This window comes from Urocampus carinirostris, chromosome 7 (assembly GCF_059441175.1).
Source record: "Urocampus carinirostris isolate Australia breed hairy pipefish chromosome 7, RoL_Ucar_1.0, whole genome shotgun sequence".
Lineage (NCBI taxonomy): Eukaryota > Metazoa > Chordata > Actinopteri > Syngnathiformes > Syngnathidae > Urocampus > Urocampus carinirostris.
The window spans coordinates 42,964,727-42,987,039 of record NC_142355.1 but is presented as its reverse complement, the minus strand read 5'-3'; the positions used below and the strand labels follow the sequence as shown (position 1 = coordinate 42,987,039).

Sequence of the window (22,313 nt, the reverse complement as noted above, 5' to 3'; positions counted from 1 at the left end):
GGACCCAAGCATCTGAAATACAAGCACATCTGAAATGTATATTTTACAAGTTGGAGTTATACCAAACAATTTGGCTGGCATTAAAACTCTTAACAAGTATAATAGTAACTGTACAGATCATGATTTACAAGTGAATCCTGTCTCACTATGTGAGTAATGAGTTTTCTGTTGAAAAAATGTTTTACTCGTTTCTTGTCATTACGTTCGCGGCTTCAGAGCTTCGCGGTCTGTAATGTTTTTTTTTTTTTTTGGGAAGGGGCGTTGCTACAGATTTTAACTTTTTGCGGGTTTTTTCGGCGGAACGTCAGCGGACGCGGGATAAGGCGGCTGGTGTTGTGCCCAAATCCGACTCCTATGCAAAATCCTCCCCCTCTCGCGTGAACGCGCATTCTGCTGCGCTTCCAACAAAAGCGATCGTATTCTATATAAAAGGCATATTGAAACAATAATGCGAGCTAATTAAAACAATTAAGAAATCGTAGTCGATATAACGCGTTTATTTAAACAATAAAGCGCGATCATATTCTACAAAATGCGGCGGGGGGCACTCCCGGGCCGCGCAACGGAGCGAGTTCGGCGGACGCGGCGTCACACGGCGAGACGCGAGAAAAGGAGGTGGGCGTGATCGTCCGACGACCCCAGTAGTGCGGCCCGACGACAGGCGGCCGTCCGTGCGCGGCGGGTTGAAGGCGGCGGACGTGCGCGGGACCCCCGTAATTGGGGAATACATTTCGTTCTGTATACACGTTTACTAGAATGACAATAAAGTAGATCTGAATCTGAATCTGAATATGTTTACTCTTCTTTTTTGGGGCGGCAGTAGCTTAGGAGGCAGAGCGCTCATCTTGGGATCAAAGGATCCCAGTTCAAATCCCGGCTCGTCTGTGTTACATGTCGAACTGTCCTTGGGTAAGACACTGAACCCCTAATACCCCCAATAACCAGGTTAGCGTCTTACATGGCTGCAATACAAGGCCGCTATTGGGAAATGTGGAGCACATTGTAAAGTGCTTTGGGAAGTCATTGACTTGAAAAGCGCTATATGAATGCAGATCATTTCATGTCATTTCATTTCATTTAATTCTTGCCTGATTTTCTTTAATATAACATGCCTGCAGAAGAGTGAAGCATGGGCATCTGAGCTCAAAAACAGCTACGGCAACACCATAAAGCCTTACTTGGTCTCTGGTCCAATTTGATTAGAATCTGAAAATCCAAACATTGTATTTTACACATTTTTCTAGGGGTATGTCAAGGCGTTATTCCAAAAGTGGCCAATTGGAGACAACAAATACAGGGATAAAACCTTTTTAACCGTGTTTCTGACTTTAGCCAATGTTTAAACATTGTGAAAGAATTGTAAATGTTTGACTTATCTTTCCAGAAGTCAATCACTTCATAATCGCGCATAAGAATGAATCCCGAGTTGAATTTTAGATGTTTATTTTCGGCTCTGATCTGACCACACAGCGTACATATGCATACATTTATGTCGAGAATTTCATTGGCTAACCAATGTGTCAATTATTGGAATCAGTCACTACTTGCTGAAGAACTTAGGAGCCAGAAAAAAATAAATGGTAAATGGTCTACGTTTTTATAATGCTTTTCGAGTCACTGAAGAAAATCACTTTACGATGTGCTTCTGTCAGAAACAGATACAGGACCCAATCGCGTGACGTTCTCACACAAGCCCTTTATTTTATGGGAAATCGGTAGTCATGCACATTAGGAAGCCGTTCTGGCGTGGAAGGACAGGACGCCAAAGACCGACGAGATCGATAACGAATCAGGGTAACGAAAATAAACAGGAGAAACTAGACGGGAACCAGAACTGGAAAAACTAACCAACAGGACAAGATTATACGGAAAACAAAACTGGAACCCGAAATTAAACAGTACAAAAATAAACGGGAACAATACCGGACTGTAGATATCACAGGAAAACAGGACAGAACCCACGTCATGTGGGGCAGAAGTTCGTTTGACGGGCTGACACTGAAGCAAGAGAGCACTGAGCTATATATAAACAGAAAGTCAATCTCTCAGCGAGCCACAGCTGCGCCACAGGGGCGGGGCCAATTGGACACCATGGCAACCATGACACACAGGAGTAGCAAATTGAACGCCATGGCAACCATGACAGCTTCACACTTACCCATTCACACACACACTCACAAACGATAGCGGCGGCAGCCATGCAAGGCGCCTACATGATTATCGGGTATTAGGGGCTCAGTGTCATTCTTCAACATTTAACTCCGATGAGCCGAGAATCAAATCAGCAACCTCACGCTCCTTAGACGAGCGCTCTATCACCTGAGCTACTGGAAGACTCCAATTTCATAATTGTGCAGCAAATGTATTTGTTCTTACAAATGACCAACATACACATAACATGATGTTTCATCATCATACACATTTTTCGAAACACAAATCGACTTTTAAAAAAATTTTAAATGCAATGTATTTCAATTAAAATTACCGTATTTTCCGCACTATAAGGCGCACCTAATAGCATTTATTTTTTTCAAAAGCTGACCATGCGCCTTATAATAATAATTATATATGGATCAATATTAAGTAGCAAAGTCTTGCAACTAAGGCAAGCAGCTAGCTAGCTAGCTTTTCCCCCGAAGGCGAAGTAGTCCGCAGTGTATGCTGGGATTTATATACCGGCGTTTCATTTCCTAACCAATGTGTCAATCATCATTTGAATCAGTCACTATTGGCTAAAGTTATTCGGAGGTAAAGGGGCGGATCCTTTTTATAATTTACAGGCTCGCATAGGCTAAGGGGCGAAACAAAGCCTGCAATTGGCCGAAAAAGATGAATGTGAATCACACGTTGGGTTGCACTCCTGCATAAAGAAAACATATTTTACTATTCTGTATTTGTAAATATTTTACTCTCCTGGATTTACTACACTCGCGGTTGAAAGAAGACCATGGTTACGCATCATTATTGAACGTGATGGCTGCAAGAAAACTTAGGTGAGCTATGCGGCTTTATATTTTCCCGGTATCTTGTTTTCGAACGACCTTTTTGTTCTGTGATGAGTCTATTTTTAAACTAAATTCAATTCAAAGTGTTTATTGTCATATGCACAGTAAAGAACCCCGTTTCCCTGCACAATAAAACTCTTACTTTGCTGTCCACACAGTTGCCAGCAAAAAATAAAATGGAAACTAAGAAATGGTTGGCATTTCTTGAATCCCAAGACTTTAACCTTCCGAATGATATTTGGAACGATGCATTTGAGTGATTGGTGACATCGTACAGACATTGTTTCCGGACATGTCTGAGACACGTATTTGCTTCTTTCCAAGCTTTCGGAATGTTAAGGGGGTAATAAGTTTGACTGAACTATCTGACTGTTTTGTCGACGTTCCCATTGTAGCGCCTTATAATCCGGTGCGCCTTATGTATGGAAAATATAGGACCAAAAACTATTTTTTGGTGGTGCACCCTATAACCCGGTGCGCCTTATAGTGCGGAAAATACGGTAGGTCGACAGCAGACACATTTGTTTAAGTGAGCTCCAGACACATCCAGCCCAGAAAAACTGCACTGGAATTATGTGCTGAACAAGGACGACAGAATTAAACACACTTTGAATGTGATATTTTCCAAGGAACAGACCAACGCATATTTCAATTGCAGTCTGGCATGTGGCCTCATGTAAAAACAGCCAAAAGTTTCTTACATCGAAATCACAGGAAACGGGTTAAATTCAGCTCTGGCACTTTCTTGAATTGCTGAAGTACAGACAAATATTTACCACTTCATATAAAAGCACTCCTATTTAAGTTGCAGCCCAGAACCAAAATATGAGTGGCCCTCCCAGTGAACCAGCTTTACTAGAACTCACTTGAAGTAAAAAAGGGATACAGTATTTATTAAATTCCTCCGCAGTTTGACGCTGTTAACTAAACACTCCATGTTGTCTAGCAGAAGTCTTTAAACATTGAAAGGTATTCCGCTGATGTGTGGTTAGCAATGATCGATAAACCTGCAGCATTTTCACAGTGGGGGCAGCAAAAAAAATGGAAAGGTCTCAGAATAAATTGACCAATATTTATGACACTTTTAAAGAGTAAACTGCAGTTATATTGTATTATTCTTCTTTGTTCAACAAATCCAGAGGCATGGACTTTGCGGCACCAGTAATGCGCACAAACGATCGGACCATTTGTAGGGGTATCCATGCACCGAAAATTTAAGGAAAGTCTATCAATTGAACTGTTTACATTTGGACTACAAAAATCAATTCTACATGTGGGTTTACGTATATTTAAATAAATGGAATACAGAGACTCCTTGCTACTTCACGCTTCAAGTATCAATGGTTCACTCCTTCGCAGGAAAAAAACATAATTAAGAAAAACATTTCAGCAAAAAAAAAACTCAATTAAAAAAAAAGAATGGATAAAAAAAAACAAAGGATGCTTCCTGCAGAGTTAAATGCTTCGTTAGCCAAGATTCAAGCAGATTGGTCTCTCTTTATCTCTTTTGGTCTCTCCCTCTCTCCAAGTCTCTGGGTTTAACTCTCGGGCCCTATCTCAGTCTCTCTCTCTCTCTCTCTATCTCTCTGGGTCTCTCTCTCTCTCAGTCTCTCTTTTTCACGGATTTCCACTTTGTGCGGGCGGTTCCTCTCCCCATTTACCGCGAATACAGAGGGTTCTCTGAACCTGCAATCAGACTGCATGTTCGCATTCCCACTGCTACACATACTAAAAACTGAATATTTCTAGGAACATATATTTGAAGTTTAAAAAAACAATCATGTATTTAAAAAGAAGTTGGATGATTAAAAATACTTTTTCCCATTGTTCCCAAATGTATTCTTCCTTTGAAAGCAGAAAAATATGTCAACCAAGTTGCAAATCAGCTGTGATAAGATGGGTGAGTGGTTTGGAGATGTGCTTTATGTTTTTGGCTACACTCTCATGATAAATGGAGGTCTGCACACAACAAAAGGGAAAACAAAAAACATCAACACCAGACATAGAGAGGATAATATAAAAATATACACGCTTCAAGTGCAGGGTTTATGTTTCTAGTTCCAAATAGCTGCTTTGCCAAATTCTAAAGTTTTTTTTTTCTTTTCATACATGGTTCCACATTGTTACTAAGCATCTGAGCAGTACGGCCAGTTGGACCATAAACGAGTAAGCGCCCAAAAGCACACACCGAGGAGTACAACAAGGCCAGGGAGACGGATTACAGTGCAGTGTCACTTCCTGAAAAGATTAAATTGCTCTGCTGGGTCATGTAATGGTCTGCCTCTGTTCCTGACACCACCATTTTTTAAAAATAGCACCAGATTTGTGCTTGATCATTGAGACGACAAATCAAAGCCCCAGGCCCAAAAATCAGAGATGACATAGTGGCGGTTGAGAAGATTGACACAAGAAACATTTTAAATTTGATGTAGCAGAGCTCAATGCAAAGCGAGGTCTCGCGTGCTAAGCACCGCAATTTTTCATGTATTGCATGCACTTTTTTTATATTAAAAAAATAACTCCAGGTAAGGGTGCACATTATACAAAAGGTTTTCAACAGTCCAATATTAAAACTTTGTATCTAAGTATTTCTGCACCCTTAAAGCACATTTTTACAAATATATATGATGTAAAAAAACAATATTCCAAGATATAATTAATGTTAATCCTACATCAGCATGGAGCATTTTGCATATTGTTAAAGGATTTTGTACAAATCTAACACAGGGTTTACTTTACCTAATTATGCTAGAGAAAATTAAACCGTTAATACTACATCAATATTAATATTAAGTATACTATATTACATCAATGTCTTGTTTGCTCTAAGCTCTATCGGTCAAAAGTTACACATACGTTTATGATCACGGTATCAAAGTTTGACCTCATGGAAAGAAATAACGGAAAAAGACACACATCTAAGAGAGTTTAACTTATTTACCCTTCAAAAGTAGTTCTGTATTGTGCAGCAGGATTCTTTCCACTACTTATGTGGAGACGATCCCCATGCGGTTTTCTTACACCGCTGTGATAATCAATCCAATATGCACCATAAAGACCTGAACGCTGGGTGAAGGCCAGTGATCGTGCCCACACATTCAAATTAAAAAGAGCAAGTGGAAGAAGCAACTTTGACAGTTTTCTTCATTTGGGTTGTTACAAGTCTGTCTTATAAATATCAAAAGAGCAGACTACATTGATATTTTTTACTGATTCTTTAGAGGGAAGATTTAGTCCAACTAAAGTCCAGGTGTCATCTGGAGAGTGTAAGTTTAAGACACTTTAATCGATATGCAGCGTTGTTTTGGTGAAACAAATATCACCGTCACCAGCGTTGGGAGGGTGACTTTAAAAATGTAATCCGATACAGTTACCCGTTGAAAAATGTAATAAGGAACATTATCCAACTACCAAAACATTGCAGTCATTACTTTGGACACCTCAATATCAAATATGCTAATAAAAGAGAAAATGAAAATTATATAAATAAAATTAATACATTTTGTTCAAAGGAATTCCAAAATTCTAAAACATATAAAATGTGAAAAAATAGTACATGTTTTTGTATAATATTTTTAAAGAACAAAAACCTTCTCAACTGTGTGTTTTGAGAAATTTTGGCAAATTATTTGGACATATCTGTATGACTATTTTGACTTCTCTTTTTCAGAAATCAATCAATGATTGTGCACACTTGCATATAATAATGGAGCTGAAAAGTGAATCACAAGTAGCGTTACACGCGTTTATTTTGGGGTCTAACTTGAATATAGAGTGTATATATGTGTATCGTTCTTTTCCGATTTCATTACCTCCCAAGCTTGACATTGCAATTCTTTGTCATAACTAAGTGCCATGATGAGATAGAACATCTTTCTATTGGACATGTGCTACAAAAGTGCTCTTTGGTAATGAGTGCAGTGCAATGCAGATGCAGACCAGGATTTAGTTAAATCGGATCGTTTCTGGAATGCTTTTCAAAAATCAACCCATAAACACATCCCTGCAAAAGAGACATGATGGTTTGAGAAAATAAAGAAATCATTTTATCTGAGCACTGTATTGAATACAACTCCCTCTGGGTAAATTAAGTTCATAAAGTATACAAGCAATAATTCATGAATGACAATATTCTCCTGTGGACTGAAAATAAATATGGAAATATGGAAGGAAAGAAAAAATAAGTATTTTTGCCATGTTCATGTAAAACAATAGCACTGGGCAAATGCTAAGGTCAATGAAGAACAAGTCTTAATGATATAGCAAAAAAATAGAAAACAAATTATTTCAGACCTGTGGTCACTAACGTGGTGCCCATGAGCACCAAGAAGTGCCCTAAGAACAGCTGAGTAGCTAGCAGACCAGTTCTTAAAATAGCGCAAGAGCGCTGGGTCATTGTGATATTCTAGAGAAATTATTTTGTTTCTTGGTTGACTCAGTCTATTCAAGCCAACTTCCAATAAGAAAACTAGTGCCGATCAAAATAACGTTTTGTTTTTTGGTTGACTTTGATGACTAAAATAAAGTCGCTAATTGGCTGCTAGCATATACTTTGTGTTATTTTGAGCTGTTCCTTTTTATGATCCTTTTTGTGTCAATTGGCTGGTATTAACTGATTAAATTCTGCCATTTTGGTTTAACAATACACGGACAGCTTTAATCCGTCACACTTGTTTACAAACGCTGAAAGGGCTCTGTAGGTGTTGCGTAATAATTGAGTTGCATACAAAAGCTAATAAAAGAAAGTACTGCATACATAAAAAGCAGAAAAATAAGCCAAATCTTAAATCATAATAATGACATTGATTGCTCCGAAGCAGAGTGCATTCATCATTTCAATATTAAGAGAATGCTAATCTTTTGCTTTTTGTTTTACTTTTTATTTTATATTTTCTTGCGTATTGTTCAGATGATCAGTGTCTAAATTACTTAAAATTTAATTGTAAATAGATATTTTAGGGGCATTTTATCATTTATTTATAATACTGAAAAGTTAATATTTTTATTATCATTTTGTTTTGCATTTTCCGTGATTTTGTGTTGTTTGACTCTAAATCGGTTTAGTGTGTAAACAGCTTAAATTGTTTTGTATTTTGCCAATTTGTTTTTGGTGGATCTTATATTTTTATTGATTATGAATTAATAAACGTGTTTTTAGAATCCCTGCAAAACAATTACATACAAATACTAATGACTAAATAATTTAATGCATAAGGTTTTATTATCATTAAAAAAACAACAAATCTAAAAAGCTGTTCCAAAGGTGGCTGTCCTGTTGGGTGCGACCAGTAGGAGGTGGTGACGCTTCACAAGACAACGCCAAAATGACAAGCCACCAGAGCAGGCCATAAGAATCATTTTCATACACTTTTTTAAATTTTCCTTCATTTATTGTTCGGTCTTCAGTGTCAGACTGCCAAGAAACATGTCAATGGAATCAATTTCGAGCGTTTTCAAGCACTTTGCCCCAAATTCAAGCTATTTCCTGACCCTGAAAACACACCATTAAAATTCAGACATTTTCTGGGATTTCAAGCACCCATATGAACCCTGAATATAGCACAGAATCACTCAGCCAGCGCTCTCATTCATTTTAAAGTGCCTTGCTATTGCGGCACTCGTCCTCTTCCTTTAACATGGCACCCTGAGACCAAAGTATCACAACATGCAGCAAAAATGGGTAATGCCATTGACAATGTTAAAAGGACTTTATGTATGTTCGAAGCATGAAACAGCTATTTTTTTTTAGTGGAAGCCAGAAACTGATGAATGTCTTCATCCAATCTTATTGCATCCTGAGCCTTCTAAAAGTGATTACAGTAAGTGTTGTGCAACTTAGTAAGAGTCTATTTTCATTCATTAAAAATTAAATGTTTTAGGAGGAAACATATGAGACACCAAATGGATTAATGCAGAATGGCTTTGGTGATGATGGACATTCCTTTTTGTTACTTACATAACCTAAATTATTTGATTCACAGCTGGACTAGCCTCAACAATATGGATTGCTTGAACCCTTTTAGAGAATGTTTTACGTTAGATTTTCCATTAATTAATGACGACTAGCACACAGATGTATGTCACTCAGCTTTACCGGAAACTTCAGTGTTTACATTGACAGTTGGTGCCCCCTTATAACCGCACCGGGTGAAACACATACATTGTAACATCTCCCCCTTTTTTTTTTTTTTTCACATAGTGCTAAACAAAGTCCCGGAGGTGTGCAGGCCTCCTAACAACCCTGCCGCATCTGGTGGTGGTGACAACAGTCTGGGCCATCTGAGGATCCGGCACAGCAGCTGTTGAGCAGGGTTGAGGTGTGTCTGTGACGTAATCACCACCACTAGGGGCTGAGGTGGGCACCGCCCCGCTGACCGTCTCTGCTGCTGATGAGACCCCTGGTGCTGGCCTCAGGTGTCTACGGTTGCGTCTCAGCACAGTCCCGTTATCCAGCTCCACCGAATAGGACCTTCTCCGGTCCTGTCGTACCACCGCTGCAGGTGTCCAGACAGTGCGTCCGGCCACATGTGACTGTACTCGCACCTGTTCTCCATTCTGCAGAGGCCGTAGTCCTCTAGCCCCCCTATTGTAATAACGAGCTTGTCTGAGCTTGTTTTCCTGCACAGCGCTACCAGTGTCCACAATCGCAGGTTTAAGCAGACTTTCACACATGGGCAGTAGCGTCTTTGTCCGTCGGCTCATCAGTCTTTGTGCAGGACTGGCCTGGAAACCCTGCGTGGGAGTGTTCCTGTGAGCCAGTATGGCTAGATATGCGTCCGACTTTGCCCGCAGGGCTTTCCCCATTAATCTTTTAGCCGTCTTGACGGCAGACTCTGCCTTTCCATTGCTTTGGGGATATGTGGGCGACGATGTTATGTGTTCAAATTCCCAAGACTGGCTGAATCTCTTAAACTCCTGTGAGCTATATTGTGGGCCATTGTCCGAAAACACCACATCAGGCACACCATGGCGAGCGAAATGTGCCTTTAACTTGTGGATGACTGTGGTGGACTTGGTATCAGGCAGATAATCAACTTCCCAAAAATTTGAGAAATAGTCCACAGTCACTACGTAGTCTTTATTATTAAAGGTGAAAATATCTGTACCCACTTTTGCCCATGGCCTCAATGGGAAGTCATGGCTCAGTAATGGTTCTTTCTGTTGTCGAGTGTCTACTTCCCTGCACACTTGGCACTTCCCTATATATGTCTTAAGATGTTCATGCATACCCGGCCAATACACACATTCTCTTGCTCTTCTGATGCAGTTTTCAATCCCTAAATGTGAGGCATGAATCTTCTCCATAATTTCTTGTCTTAGAGCTGTTGGGATGACAGCCCTTTCTCCCCGAAAGATTACATTATTCTGCACAGCTAGCTCATCTCGCATAGAAAAATATGGCCTCACCTCCAGCTCAACCTGTCCTTTCTCTTCCGGCCATCCTTGCAGTATTCTCTGTTTCAGCACCTGGAGGGCCTGGTCCTGTTCAGTCTCACTTTGGATTTTTTTTAGTCTCTCCCCTGAAATGGGTAAGTAATTAATCATATTCACCGTTGCAACTTCAGCTTCAACTGAACCCTCAACTGCACATTCTGGTAGGTATGCCCTGCTCAGCGTATCTGCAACAAGCATCAGCCTGCCTGGAACAAACACTATATCCACGTCATATGTCTGAAGCCTTAATAGCATTCTTTGTAGCCTCTTTGGGGCACTAAGCAGAGGCTTCCGTGTGATGGTTTCGAGTGGTTTATGGTCAGACTGTACCACTACCTTTCTGCCATAGGTGTATTGGTGAAATTTTTCGACTCCAAATAGAATGGCAAGACACTCCTTTTCTATTTGTGCATATCCTCTTTCTGTAGAGGTTAGTGCCCTACTGGCGTACGCTATAGGTTGGCCCCCCTGCAAAAGTGCTGCACCCAGCCCAGTTTCGGATGAATCACATTGTAGAGTGAGTTCCTCCCTTGGATTGTAATATTTCAATACTGGTGCTGTGGCTATCATACCTTTTATTGTCCCAAAGGCAGAGTCCTGTATGTCAGTCCATTCCCAGATCACATCCTTGTGTGTCAGTTGCCTTAGGACCTCACAGCTATCCGATAGGTGTGGGCAGAATTTTGCGAGATAGTTCACCATTCCGAGCAATCTCTGTAGGCCCTTAATGTTGGTGGGTCTAGGCATTTCTTGTACGGCGCGTACCTTCTCCGGGTCAATTTTCAAGCCCTCCGATGTCAGCCTGTGACCTATGTACGGAACCTCCTTCTGTCTCAACTTCAGTTTGTCAAAATTCAGTTTGATGTTGCATGACCTGCATCGCTCAAGGAGTCTTTTCAGTTTCTCGTCATGGTCCCTTACTGCCCTGTCCTGACATTCCCCTTCTCCAATAATCAGGATATCATCAGCAATAATGCGTACGCCTGGTAACCCCTCAAGTGCCTGTGTCAGCCTGTGCTGAAACACCTCAGGAGCTGGGCTGATCCCCATCGGCATCCTCCTCCACCTGACCCTTCCGAATGGCGTCGCAAATGTTGTCAAGTAACTGGAGTGCTCCGTCAGTTTCACATGCCAGAATCCATTTTTTACATCACACACCGTGAAAACCCTGGCATTCGCCAGGTCTGGCAGGACATCTTCAATCGTTGGTAACGGAAAATGCTGTCTCTTCAGTGCTCTGTTTAGAGGTTTGGGATCAATACAGATCCTCAGCTTTCCCGATGGTTTCCTAACCAGGACCATGTTACTGATCCAATCTGTGCTCCTTTCAACTGGCGTTATTATTTCTCTTTCCACCAGGCTTGTCAGTTCTTGCTTCAGCGGGTCCATCAGAGCCACTGGAACTCTCCGCTTTGGTAGTTTCACTGGTGCTATGCTTAGATCCACTTCCAGCTCATATGTGCCCGATAAACAGCCATCACCCTCAAACACCTGTGGGTATTGCTCCCTGATCTGCTCCTTCTCCAGTGTTTGTCCTTTGCCGTCTGCTTGTTGAACTATGTCATCAATGGCCATGATATTTTCTCTCTGTATTCTGACTAGATCCATGCCCTGCACTGCTCTGTTCCCCAGCAAGGGCACAGATGCCTGCCCGTCAACCACCATGAATTCAAGTCTGTACAGCTTCCTGTTTCTCGGATTTCTTATTTTAATCTTGCATTTGCCCAAAGGCTTCAGAGTGCTTTTATTGTACATGACAAGAACCTGTTGCGTCTGCTCCAATTATGTGTCGGGATTCAGCAGATGTAACGGAAGAATATTGCAACTTGCCCCACAGTCCAATTGAAATCTCACTGACTTATCCCCCAGCAGCATGGTCGCAAACAGTTGTCTCCCCTGCGCATTCTCCTGTCCTTCTGCACGAAGGCTCATAATTTCCTCATAGTCCTCCTCAGTTTCTGCCACACAGTGTATTCGCTTAGATTGTGCATCTGACGTTCTACATCTTGAAGCAAAGTGGTTTTGTTTCTTGCATTTACTGCAGACTTTCCCATAAGCAGGACAGCTCTCTTTTTTCCACTCATGTTGTTTCCCACAGTACCTACAGTTCCTAATTGTCTTTGGCCTCGCCCCCTGCGTCCCAGTAATCTTCTTTACTGCATGCACCTCTTCGCCTACTCCTCCCTCGATTGTCTTCACATTTTCCTTCGATAGATCCGCTGCTCTGCATATTTCGACGCTTCTCTCTAACGTTAGGTCTGCCTCGCGCAGCAAGCGCTCTCTCACGTGCGAGTCCCGGATTCCGCACACTATCTTATCCCTAATCAACGAGTCTTTTGCAGTTCCGAAGTTGCACGTGTCCGCAAGAACTCTTAATTCAGTCACGTACTTATCAATCGATTCACCCGCGTTCTGGTTTCTGGAGAAAAACCTGTATCTCTCAACCGTTTCATTTGGTTTAGGATTACAGTGTTTGTCGAACACCGCTATTAGCTTGTCCAAAGTTTCCTCCCTCTGCTCTTCCGGTCCAAGTGTTGCCCACAACGTTCTTCCCAGTTCCCAGCCGGTTTCTCCAATCAAGTATTTGAACACTTTTACCTTTGTCTTGTCGTCTGACGCAGCCAAAGTTATGTCCACATACAATGAAAACTCATCTTTCCACGTCTTCCAAGTCTTCGCCAGGCAGCTGGAATGCCAATCCAATGTGGCGGGAGGTTTCAAACCGAGCGCATCCATTGTCTTTTCACGTTCGTTGATGCTGTCCTCCGCTTCTTCTTTCACTTCCCTTTCGTCACTCGACATCCGTTAGCGTCTATGAGTTCGATAATACTTCTGACACCATGTTTTACGTTAGATTTTCCATTAATTAATGACGACTAGCACACAGATGTATGTCACTCAGCTTTACCGGAAACTTCAGTGTTTACATTGACAGTTGGTGCCCCCTTATAACCGCACCGGGTGAAACACATACATTGTAACAGAGAAGACCACAGGTTACGGTGTCTCTAGCTTAAGATATTTTCAAATTGCGATGTGGTTTCTAATGTTTTTGGGCCCCTCGCCAGGGCTTTTTCCCCAACATAGGACATCAACAACAACTTATTTAATGTAACCAAAAACGTACAAAATTCAAACTTTGCAGTGTCTGCGCATATTGGTTTGCGTCAAAGATTTGTGAAGATGCCAATATGCTACTGACTGTAATCTCCTCCACAATGCTCCCATTTTCTCACATTGTTCAGTTAAGAATCCCACATAATAACATTGCATTTGTTCAGATATGGGTCCAAAAACTTAGTGAGGGTAAAGGGAGAGGCAAGAAAATTATAATGGAAACAAAGCTTGAGATAATTAAGTAATACGAGGAAGGTTCACGCATTGTTAACTTCTCTTGATAATATGGGCGTAACAAAGCGACAATCAGAACAAACATTAATTATCCCTATTAATTATTTCTGATATTATTGTAATATCCCGAGTGTATATACTGTGCCGGCTTTTGTTACACTATGCCTTTCTTCTCATCAAACTGTGTGCTGATCTGGTAAAGTAATACTTGACAATAAGCTCTAAAGCTAACTAAAAAGCAAAACACACAAACACACACACTGGTTTATTTTTTCTGTGATACCGACCAAATCAAATTCTCACGAAGCATGCTGTTTTTGTGCAATGATACGCTTTAGAAAATGTTCAGCTCTGTGATTCTATGAACTTCAGAGTAATTTTGCAGAAGGGTGTTTAACACACATACACACACAGACTCGCCTCGAGCAGTGACCTTGTACTATCAGCCAAAGTGTGAACAGAAAAAGGGAGGTGCGAAGAGATAAAGCATGTCAATTTGACATCCACTGAGGGCCAGCAGGGCCTGGGTCCAGATTTTGAAATTATTTCTCAGAGTCTAGTTCAGCAGACAGAAATGTGTCCTCAGACCAACCTGTCTACTTTTGCTGATGATAAATAGTGGGTTGCGCTAATGGATTGTCCTGCTGGCATGACATCACCAACAGTATTGTTCTTCATCTGGGCTACACTTTCAAAGCATCTATCATATACTATGCTCTCAAAGCGCTCTCATCATAATTCATCAGAGGAATTTCAGTCCCTAAGGCAGGGGTCGGGAACCTTTTTGACTCAAAGAGCCATAAAAGCAAAAAATATTAATTTTATTTTGGGAAAGAGCCACACCATATATTATGAGACAAATTTACTAAATTGCTAAACCCGCACCCCAGACAAAAGCTTAGTCTTCAGCACATTTATTTTTGATGATTTGATAAAAATTATGAAAAGAGAATAATGCCAGAGCCCCTGTCCCAAAATCAACAAACATACCACTTTAAACTTGTCTCTTTCTTGCAATTACTCAAGATCGGTTAAACTCCTTTTGACCCTTTTTTTCATACATATTGGTTTCGAAACCAGGTGCAAGCAGTTATTGTGTAAAAACGTCACAACATTCTGCAAATAGGGAGCCTGATGAGCTTTTTTTGGCGCAGACGGCGTAGGGCGAGAGATGGGAGGGAGTGCTTGCACTTTTTGCATAGCTCCACCCATCCCTCCCACTCACCCCATCAAATGACTAAGTTCTCTTCCGGTGTTTTGGCGTATTTACAGTTCTGTGGATTCATCATAAGGTATCTGAACACTGAACACAGATTATATAGTGAACTTTTATAGCGTTGTACAGCCAAAACAAGTTTTTTTCCGCCCTTTTTTTGTGTGACACCTTGACTGTAAATTGTAGTGAAAAACGTGCCCTATATATACTGCGAAGTAATACAAAAGTTATTTAGCTTTGGTTTGGCTTTGCGTGTACCTGAATAGGATAGACACCTCAAGTTTTGAACAAGATGGAGAAATTTTGCATGCAATCAAATTTGTCTCTGAGCCACAGATACTCATAGAAAGAGCCATATATGGCTCGCGAGCCATAGGTTCCCGACCCCTGCCCTAAGGCATTCACAGCATATAAGGACACTGAAGGAACATCTAACATTATTTTGCCTCTGTTCTCTTGATATATGTGAGTACAAGAGACATAAATGATAGTCAAATGCTGTATTTCCGACTTTTAGAACACATTTTTGTAGACCGGTAAAAGAGTATAAATGGCTATTTTGTGGACAAACAATGACTACAGTGCACCGCACTGAAATTGTTTAAATTCTTCCCCTGTGAGTAACTCAGGACATGGCTAAGCTTTAATGAAGCACAACAGCTTGTTTAAATGACACACGGAGTGCAGAAGTGTAGCAAAGTAACTGCTGTAAGCCCAATTCTTATAAAGGCAATGGCAAGCCTGCTTGCATTAGATTTCTACTTCAGATACATTTACAAACAATTTATAGCAACTATGTTTGACCTTATCAGGTTGACAGCACTTCGGTGTTTATTAAGATTTACTTAAAGATGGGGTGTGTTGTTTGAGGTGTCTAACAAGTCCAAAGTTAACGCGTTAAGCCAAGATTGCATTTGGTGTAAAGTCAGGATGCCATCTTGGTCCGCACGGAATAGACGGCACTGAAGAACACCTTTGATCAGGCTGATGTCATCTGAGCTGCAAAAAGCAATGGGAGGGGGGCTGGACAAGCACTCAGCTGGTCTGGTTGGGCTCCTGTAGCTCACTCATGGTGCGTATCCAATCCTACTTTAAACTTAAAAATTTCACAAGAAAATGTGTTTTTTTGTTACATTGCTTTACACATGATGTTGTTGTTGTTGACTTTTTATTTGCCTTTTTAGATGCCAACCCTTTGCAACAATGCTTTCAACCAAGTGTCAGTATTGTTTGTAACAGTAAAAATACACAAGACGGTTTAAAACAAATCCAAAAAGCAGCCCTTCTTTATATGGAACGTATCTTGACGAATGTTCTTGCCAAAAAAAAGACTAATATTTGTAACATTGGCTGGAGTGAACTTTTTTCTTTAAACCCAAGTGACAGACTGTCAGACGCTCAATCTCTTCCAATTTAACATGGGGGGAATGTCTTGGCATGCAGAGTCAAAGGGACTCTCCAACTATTCAGAATACAAACGCTACAATGGTCCAATGAAGGATAGCCGCTTTACTATAATTGAATGTGAGATAAAATCAGATAAGCAGACCATCTCTACAACCAGCAATGTTAAATGTCAAACCGCTTTAGCTAAGTGAGGAACAGTGCAATAAAAAACAGCGCCAAATCAGTACGTTCTGTCGGTCTCGCATGCCTCCAGACCTCGCAGTCTGGCTCGGAAAAAAGGAAAAGGAAACAGAGTTCAATCCACTCAGGAGGCAATAAATAGGTTGCACTGCATATCTTTAAAGGTGATAGTTTTCTTAATGCACTCATTTCATTGATAGATTTAGATTGGCAACCTCCCAACTTACTCCAGAGAGGACACATATAACTGAAAGCCACTTAAAAGATGACAGTTCTCTGTTTAGAGTTCTTTAAGTATTATCTGTGATGTTATGAAATAACATTGTCTTAATAGATAAGTGTCAGTTCAGGTGAAAACTTTTAAGAAATTCTGGTTCTCATTTTAGTGTTGGCTCTCAACAGCGGCAACATTATCACGTGCCCACCAGCCCATTCTAAAATAGACCTAATCATGAGATATCAATGTCTAAAATGTGATTAAATTTTGCTGGATTTTAAAATATTGCATTTACGGTGATTTAAATTAGAAAAAAGAATAAAACATATATAATAACCTAAAAAAAAAATCAAAGTAGCAGAGTTCGATAATTTGAGAACTCTGACGTAACACAGGGCAGAGGTGAGTGCGCAATCGCAACCTCGTTCTTGAAAGTTGTCATTTTTCCGATTTCTTGTTTGTTTCCTTTTGAGCATTTGTAATTAAAACAATCAGAGAATAAATCAAATATTGCTTGTCGTAGAATGGCTTTGGTGATGATAGACATTCCTTTTTGTTACTTTTTGTTTCCTATCCGTTTCCTACCTTGTTGAATCATTCTGGATAATTATTAATCATTAAAAATAGGTTCTCATGTAAACTATCAGTAAGATAGAAAATGTAATGTAAAGGGGCGGCAATGGCTCAGGAGGTAGAGCGCTTGTCTTGGGATCAAGAGATCACAGTTCGAATCCCGGCTCCTCCGTGTTACATGTCGAAGTGTCCTTGATTAAGACACTGAACCCCTAATACCCCCAATAAGCAGGTTAGCGCCTTACATGGCTGCACGGCCGCTGTTGGGAAATGCAAGGCACACTGTAAAGCGCTTTGGGAAGTCTTGACTTGAAAAGCGCTATATATAAATGCAGATCACAATTATTTACCTAATTAAATTAAAATTCTTGTTTTGGAAGTGGGGCAGCACGGCGGGGCAGTGGTTTGGGCGTGTGTAGCACAGTTCTGAGGTCATGAGTTCGAACTTCCTGTGTGGAGTTTAAATGTTCTCCCCGTGCTTGTGTGGGTTCTCTCAGGGCACTCCGGTTTCCTCGCAGATTGCAAAAACATGCATGTCAGGTTAATTGGCCGGTCCAAATTGTCCCTTGGTGGTAATGAGCGAGCGAATTGTCTGTGTCTGTGTGACCTGTGAAAGGCTGGCAACCAGTTCAGGCCGTCCCCTGCCCACTGCCCGGAGATAGCTGGGATGAGCTCAAGCACCCCGCGACCCTACTGAGGATAAGCGGTGCAGATAATGGATGTTACGCTGAAATCTGTTACCAAGGTGCCCTTGAAGTTGCTCTTGGTTCAAAAAGGTAGGAGACCCCTGCTCTACAGAATGAAGGACTGGTGCGTCTAAAAAGCATCCGACTCAGAACAAACTTCCTAATTTATTTTAGGGCTGCAACTAACGATTATTTTAATAATGCACAAATCAGTCAATTTTTTTTCCGATCAATCGAATCAGATTTCCAAAAAATACATTTTCAATTTCCATCTCTATTCAAATATTTACGTTTTAGACGGATGTAAAATAGTGCACAAAACAACAAAAAGATCTATGATATAAAACAATAAAAAATGACCTAAAATATCAAAAAATTAAAAGTGTTTTTCAAATAGCCTAAGAATACACAAAAATACATAGAAATGTATGCTATGCAGCACAAATGTGTAAGATACATTTTATAAAGTGCAAAACAAATAGAGGCAAAATCGGAGGAAAATGCGAGTGCAAAGGCAACAAGTAGCCCCTTAAGGTCATCTGAGTAGCCTGCATACTAGTACTGAAAATAATTGTGATATTCTAGAAAATGTAATTTCCTTGAAGCCTCTGCCGCATAAATCACGCAACACAACCAATCAATAACGAAATCCATTACCAATGTTTTAAGAATCAATTTTAACAAATCATTGTTGTAGCCCTAATTTATCTTAAAGAAAAATTACCTGCTGTGAGCTGTAACCTCACCCTTGGCAACAGTGTATGTATTTGGTTTAAACCACCATTTAGTCAACACCAGATTCTCACAAGATTACATGCAAAACCCAACGTAAAAACATTTACCACATTGTCAATTTTTCTCGTGCTTTTAACACACCACAAGGCAATGCTTTACGCACAAACGACTTCCACATGCTGTTTAACTCCAATAATTTAAATGCATTCTGTGGAACATCATATTGAAATAGAAGACATCAAGTAAAGGCATCAAAAGTTGGAAAACGTATTTTGCTCCAAATCTCTTCATAGCCGATTATTTAGATTTACGTGTTTGTCTCCACAATTTAAAATAAAATCCACCTGTAGACAAACAAGGTTGGATATGAGTTCAAACACGAGATGTCAGCAGGGATCCTTATTTTCTGCACAATGGTGATGATAATGATTATTATGTTGTGTAATATAATACTGTAAGAGGCTGTGTGCAATCCACAATCCAGCAATTGCGCACACCTTAGTGTACAGCTGCTAGGGAATATAAAATGGACTAGGCCAAAAAAATGCAAAAAAAACAGACACAAGATAAAATAGAGTACAAAATAAATTTGATTTAAAAGCCCTGTGATTTGAACTCTTCCCTCAATGCCTTCCACGCTTAACAGTTCCCTCAAACTTGTACTCGGGGTTTGTATATCTTTTTCATTGTAGTTTCAAGACCATTTTTTCAATTTTTCCAGTACCTTAAAAAGGGAGAAATCCTGCGTTTTTTTTTCTTGTTTAATTTGTACGAGGAATGCAGTAGCCGTTTTGGGGTGGTGGAAGAGAAGCGACGAGAAGCGCCCAAGCAGAAAGTGAGGAAAGAACGAGAGATTGAGCAATTGATGTGGAGGCAGCGCCAACTCCGAAAGCAGTGGAGGAAGGCAAGACAAGAAGAGAAAGAGGGTTTGAAGTCAGAGGAAGGATAAGGAGAGAATCAACTTTTTCAAGAACCACTTTAAGCATGCAAAACAACTGGTGACAGACAAAAGGAGTGGAACGCTGGAGATCTCAAAGACAGAGCTTGAGGAGCATATAAGGGAACAGCTCAGCGACCCAGCAAAAGCTATCCCGCTGGGATCCCCGGGGTATGTTCCACAGCCAGCTCCCCCAGTCATCCCCTTCAACACTGCTCCCCCCAAACTGAGTGAGGTTAGGGAGGTGGTTCGGAAATCAAGAGCAGCCTCAGCCGCTGGCCCGAACGGTATATCATATAAGCTGTACAAGTCCTGCCCGGGTGTCCTGAACATCCTGTGGAAACTCCTGCAGGTGGCATGGAAGAAGAACATCATTCCTTCAGAGTGGCAGAGAGCGGTTTATCCCAAAAGAACAGAACTCTAACACGTGAAGGAAAGTTGAACGTGGAAGGAAAGATCTTTTTTTCCCATCATGGCCAAGAGGTTGACCAGCTACCTCACAAGTAACAGCTATATAGACACCACCTGCCAGAAGGCTGGTGTCCCAGGATTTTCAGGGTGTGTGGAGCACTCTGCAATAATTTGGGAGCAAATACAAAAGGCAAGGAGAGAGAAGTGCGACGTCCATGTTGTGTGGCTGGATCTTGCCAATGCCCGCACCGGCTAATCAGCTTCGCCTTGGACTTCTTCCACACGCCAGACTGCATTAAAGGCATGGTGGCCAAGTACTTTGCAGACTTGCAAATGTGCTGTGCTCACCAGGACTACAGGATGGCAGCAGCTTCAAGTGGGAATAGCAATGGGATGTTCGATCTCTCCCATACTGTTCATCGCGGCCTTCGAAATCATCCTCATCAGGGCTAGGAAGATGGTTGGCGGAGTGAAACTGCCATCTGGCCAAAGGCTACCACCGTTGCGATGATGTCACCACCATTCTCCGTACAGCAGCATGCACATCAAGAATGCTGAAGAGGATTGATGAGCTTGTAGGCTGGGCAAGAATGAAGATCAAGCCATCCAAGTCCCGAAGCCTGTCCCTAAGGAAAGGTATTAGGGAAGACCATACCATCTTCACTGCAGGAGGAGAGCAGATCCCGTTACTATTAAAGCAACCCATCCGTAGCCTAGGGCGCTCCTACACAGCAGACCTCTCAGACAAGCAGGCGGCAGAGGCTGTGAGCAAACAGCTTGCGGAAGGCCTAGCCAGGATCAATCAGAGCCAGCTCCCAGGCAAATACAAAGTATGGTGTTACCAGCACATACTATACCATCAGGTGATGTGGCCTTTGAAGGTGAGTGAGGTCCCATCCTCACTGGCAAGCAAGCTGGATAGGCTGGCAAACTCTTATATTAGAAAGTGGCTGGGGCTGCCAAGATGCCTCTCAGACTTGGGCCACCTGGGTCGGAACATACTCCAACTGCCGCTGCATTCCATCAGCCTAGGATATAAGAAGGAGAAGGCCCGGATGGTTTTGGAGTTGAGAGAGTCCTCCGATCATCTTGTTAGATCAGCGGGCACCAAAGTTCAAACAGGAAGAAGGTGGAAGGCAGAAGAAAGGTTGACCAGGCAATCGGCAGGTTAAAACATTGCAAAGTGGTCGGCAGGGTCCAAGTAGGCCGTGCAGGTCTTGGTTGGAGCGACGTGCCCCTCTTTTGGTCAAAGGCTTACAGGCGGGAGAGGAAAGAGATGGTGGTGACGGAAGTGATAAGGAGTGAGCAGGAACGCCATACCATCAAAGCGGTTTCCCAGAGCAGACAGGGCATCTGGACAACTTGGGAAGGGGTCATGGACAGGCCTTTGTCGTGGCGTGACCTGTGAAAGATCCCTGAAGCAAGGCTCAGGTTTCTGATCCGGGCAACATACAACACACTACCCAGCCCCCAAAATCGACATCTGTGGTTAGGCACTGATGCGATCTGCCCCCTCTGTAGTACCATCAATGAGAGCCTTCAGCATATCCTCTCAAGCTGCAAGATGGCACTTTCCCAAGGCCGCTACAGGTGGCGGCATGATGCCGTCCTAAAGAAGTTGGCAGAGGTAGTCGAAGGTTGCAGACAGAAGGCAAACAGTCAGCCAGCTCATCCATCAAATCACCTCATCCAGTTTGCAAGGGCTGGCGACAACGTTCGCAAAATCACCAATGCCACTCGCCCGCTACACTCTGGAAGGCTCCTCTAACCCGCCAGCGAATGGAGAATGAAAGTTGACCTCAAAAGGCAGTTGCAGTTCCCCAGGGAGATCGCAGAAACATCATTGCGGCCAGACATTGTCCTGTGGTCTGTAGCCAGCAAGGCGGTCCTCCTGGTTGAGCTCACTGTCCCTTGGGAGGAGGGAATAGAGGCAGCATACGAGAGGAAACGGGCGAAGTATGAAGACCTGGCAGCCGAGTGCAGGGAGGCGGGCTGGAATACAACAGTATGCCCAGTGGAGGTGGGGCGCAGGGGTTTTGTGGGCTCCTCAACCTCCCGCTTCCTCAGAGACCTTGGATGCACAGGAGCAGGCAACCGGAGCGCAACTAAAGAGCTGTCAGTAGAGGCAGAAAAGGGGTTTTGGGGTTTTTAAGGGTTATTG

General features: G+C 41.9%; 1 protein-coding gene across 2 annotated transcripts in view; it reads right to left on the bottom strand.

Moving 5' to 3' along the window:
- Positions 1-22,313, bottom strand: part of tmtc2b (transmembrane O-mannosyltransferase targeting cadherins 2b) — a 178,974-nt gene that overhangs the window by 95,736 nt on the left and 60,925 nt on the right. The window lies entirely within an intron of this gene.